Raw genomic sequence first — 4,770 nt, forward strand, 5'->3', positions numbered from 1 at the left:
AGAACAAAATATTTAAGGACTTCAGGGCAATTTCAAACTGTGTAGCATCTGCAATTGAACTGCTAGAAGAACTAAACAGTGGAGCAGAAGAAATATTTGAAGTGATAATAGCTAACTGGTAATTTTAAACCTAATGACCGATAGCAGTACAAAGACTGAGAAGTTAAGAAGTCATTAAATGGCCACCACTGGTGGCTTACACCTGTAATCCTAGCTACTCAGGAGGTTAAGATCTGGGGATCATACTTCAAAGTCAGCCAAACAGGAAAATCCATGAGACTCTTGTATTCAGTTAACCATTAAATAGCTGGAAATGGAGGTGTGGCTTAAGTGATAGAATGCTAGCTCTCAAGGACAGCACCCAGGCCCTGAATGTAAGCCCCAGGACACACACACACACACACACACACACACACACACACACACACACACACACACACACACACACACACACCTTAAACATACTAGTTCCACAAAATAAAAGCTGCCACACATCCATCCTAGGTTTATTATATTGAAACTGTAAGTAATCAAAGATAAAGAAAGAAAACTGAAAGACATTAGAGAAAAAATGCTGTCTTTGCTATAGAGGAATAAGGACAAGAAATTTATCACATTTCTCATCAGAGGCAATGTCAGCAAGAATCATATTATTTAAATTTTGTTTGTTATAGAAAAACCTCCCACCAATCTAGAATTCTTTATCTAGCAATAATATCCTTTAAAAGTGGAGGAGAACTAACTTTCTAAGACAAATGAGGGCTTGAAGAACTCATCCCCAGCAGGTCTGTGTTGCTATAAATGTTTTAAAAAGACAATCTTCAGAAAATAGAAATGATGTAGATAAAAATCTTAGGGAGATACAGATATATAGAAATAAATAGATATGGACATTAAGAATCTGAGGGAATAAATCAATGAAAATAAAATAGAAAACTTTCATTATTCTTGATTGATGTAGAAGATAACTGTATAATGTAATAATAGTAAGAATGTATTGGGTGACTAAAGCCTATGGGTATGTGAGCTGAATGACAATGATGTTGAAATGGATAGGAGAGAGGACACAAACTATTTTTATGAGGTACCTGAACTTCATGTGAAGCAGAATGGTGTTATTTGAAGGTGAACTTAAATTATATTGTAAGCTTCAAGCAATTGGAATTTTTAAAATTAGAAGTATAACTGATATGCAAAGAGGAGATAAAATAGAAATATGAATATACAAATAAAGTTGGAAGAAAAGAAAATTGTTACAAACATGGCTGATGTTAAATCTACAGATTGATCATCCCTTTAAATAATCTAACTGCATCAAGTAAAAGAGACTCTCAGACTAGATCTACATTTTATATATATATATATATATATATATATATATATATATATATATATATACATATATATATATATATAATATGTGTCTATACACAAAACTCAAGGATAAGTAGTTTACATAAAATTCATTTTAAATATAAAGACTAACAAAATTAAAGGTGAGAAAGGCTGCTAACATTAATCAAAGAACTGGAGTATCTATTCTAATTTTCTTTTTACTCTCTCTTATTATCTTTACTTGTACAAAGGGTCTCAATTCATCATGTGAGTTTATGAGTACAGTGTCTCTCGATCAATTGCAGCCCTTTCATCATTCTCCCCATCTCCCCTAACCCCACTCATCTCTTCAATTTTCCTAGTCACATTTTCACTTATGTGCATTGAGTGTTATGACTACATTCTTCCACCCATTCTCTCTTCACACATCTGCCCCCCATTCCCTTGACCTCACCCTTCAACACTTCAAGCTATATTAATATCAAAGAAGCCAGTCTCAAGAATAAGGAAAATCCTCTGGGATAAAAATGGTACTACACTATGAAGCTTAGTTTTCCAGGATGACATAGCAATCCTAAGCTATGGATGCTTGACAACAGAACATTAAACTATATGAAACAAAATTTGATGTAGTCACAGGAGGAATAGACAAATCCACTGTATACTTGAAGGCTTTTCCTTTCCTCTGTCAGTAATCATATATTAAGAAGACAGAAAATCAATAAGTGTAGAGTGTACCTCATTCACACTACAAATCAGCTTGTTGTAATTGAAATTTATAGTATCTTGAACCCAACAGTAGTAGAATACACATTCTTAAGTCCACGTGAAACATTCTTGAATATAAACACTTGAAGCCCAAAATATATCTTAGTGGGTTTAAAAGAAGTCATATAATGCATGTTCTTAGTCAGCAATGCAATTACAATGGAAATTGATAACTAGAAATGTACTTGGAAAATCATTAAATATGTGAAAATTAAACACACACTCACATAATACAATGAATCAAAAGAAACTCTCAAAAGAAATAAACATAAAATATTTTGAGCTAAATTAAAATGATAATCAAACATCAAAATTTGTGTGATTCACCTAAAGTAGTATTTAGAGGAAGTTTTTTTTAAAATTTATTTATTTAATTAATTTTTTATTGTTATTATAAAGGTGATGTACAGAGGAATTACAGTTACCTAAGTCAGATAAAGAATACATTTCTTTTTGGACAAGGTTACCCTTCCTTTACTCTCTCTCAGTTTTTCCCTCTTGTCCCCACACACAAATTGTATAATTAATTTTCAACATAGCATCTAGTGGGTACCACTGCTGCATTTATTCACCCCTTGTTCCTCCATTTCTGTATCCCCCTTTCCTTCCCAAAGACGGATAAATGCACAAACAAAATAAAAATAAAAGTACACAATTAGCAAAAAATAAAAAACCTCATTTCCATTTCCTGGAGTTCATTTTGATAAACCTTATTGTGTATGCACATAGGCATTGAGCCTTTGTACTCCTCCTTTGTTTTCACTATATGTGAATGCCAAGAGTTCTATATAACTTATTATGTCCCTGTGTATTTAAATATAGCTTCCCCATGTGAGAGAAAATGCGCCATTTGTCTCTCTGAGGTTGGCTCACCTCACTTAACATGATTTGTTCTAGATTTATTCTATTTTTTTTGCAAATGACATAATAGTGTATTGTTCTTCTAATGGCTGTGTAAAATCTCATTGTATATGACATTTTTGGGATCCACTCATCTATTGTAGGGCATCTGGGCTGTTTCTACAACTTGGCTATTATGAATAGTGCAGCAATGAACATGTTTGTGCAAATGTCTTTATAGTATCCTGGCTAGTGATGTTCTGGGTATGGCTGTATCTTAGGGAATATCTATATTTCTTTTTTTTTTTTTTTGAGGAATCTCCAGACTGTTGTCCAATGTGGTTGTACTAGTTTACATTCCCAACAACTGTGCAATAGAGTTCCTTTTTCCACACATCCCTTCCAACATTTTTTTGTTGTCAGAATTCACGGTATGATTATTAATTGGGGTGTGATGGAATCTCAGAGTTGTTTTGATTTGCATTTCCTTATGGTCAGGAATGATGAGCATTTCCTTATGTGTTTCTTTATCATCCTTACCTCCTCTTCTGAGAAATCTCTCCATAGCTCCTTTTCCCATTTAGTAGTTAGCTTATTAAATTTGGGAGGGGTTACTTTCTTGAGCTCCTTGTATTGGTGGATATTAGGCCTTTGTCTGATATATTGCTGGTAAAGGTCTCCCAGGTTGATGCTGTCTTTCTAGTTTTGTAACTATGTCCTTGTCTGTGCAGAAATTTTTCAGTTTAACTTAATCCCATTTGTCGTTTCTCTCCTGTCTGCTATGCTCCAGGCCTCTTTTCAAAAAGTTTCTGCATATGTCTATGAGTTTTAGTGTTTCTCCTACTCCCTCTTGCAGTAATTTCAAATATTTGTGCATGGTGATAAACAGGGATGCACTTTTAGTTTGCTGCATATGGATGCCAAGTTTTCCCAACACTAATTATTGAAAAGGCTATCTTGTTTCCACTGTATATATTTGGATCCCTTATCAAATATCAGATAACTGTAAATGTATGGTTTTATTTCTGGGTCTTCAAGTCTGTTCTATTGATCTTCGAATCTATTTTTGGGCCAATACTATGCTGTGTTTTTTTAATTGTAGAAATACTGTACAGAGGGGTTACAGTTACATGAGCAAGGTAATGAGTACATTTCCTATCAAGCATTATTGCCTCTGCCTTTGTTTTTCCCTTACCATCCCTTCCCTCCCACCTCCACAACTACCCACACCCCCTCCCCTAAATTGTAAAGTTCTTTTTCAACATAGTGTCTTGTACAACTCATTGTTACAATTGGTCAATCTGTATCCATATTTAAACATTTTGCTTTTTCCCTTCCCCTCCCCAAATTAGAGAAGTGTATATACAAGATTCAGGGTACCGATTGCTTCTCTGCCTTTTGGCTAAGATCAAGTGTCGTATCTGTTCTTATCAGTTTAATATCTGATACATCGTTTATCTGAGGACAATATACAGAGTTTGGCCAGAGAGGGAAAATCCAGGCAGATTGGTGAATGAGACAGATCTGAGCACTTGTTGGTAGCCATAGCTGCAAGTGGCTGCGGTGGCAAATGTGGCCTCCATACCAACAGAGAAAGTCCGGGATACAGGTGCCAGATGCAGCATGCTAGCAGATTCTACTCACTACCAGCAAGAACTGACAAGGAGCAGAAATCTTCATCCTGCTGATTTCTGACCAGGGACAGTCCAGGAACCAAGTCTGGCGTAAGTAGAACCCTGGCATCCTCACTCCTTCTCATGAAGCCACGGTGGAAAGGCAGCTCCTCCTCCACGACCAGAGAAGATCTCCATCTATTTTGGGGGGTGG

At 35.3% G+C, this 4,770-nt stretch overlaps 1 pseudogene; it reads left to right on the plus strand.

Moving 5' to 3' along the window:
* Nucleotides 1-4,325: 4,325 nt before the first annotated feature.
* On the plus strand, nucleotides 4,326-4,443 carry LOC138817414 (U2 spliceosomal RNA; annotated as a pseudogene).
* The last annotated feature ends 327 nt before the right edge of the window (nucleotides 4,444-4,770 follow it).

The sequence above is a fragment of the Dipodomys merriami genome, unplaced genomic scaffold, assembly GCF_024711535.1.
Source record: "Dipodomys merriami isolate MVZ:Mamm:240054 unplaced genomic scaffold, mDipMer1.0.p SCAF_7, whole genome shotgun sequence".
In the NCBI taxonomy this organism is placed as follows: domain Eukaryota; kingdom Metazoa; phylum Chordata; class Mammalia; order Rodentia; family Heteromyidae; genus Dipodomys; species Dipodomys merriami.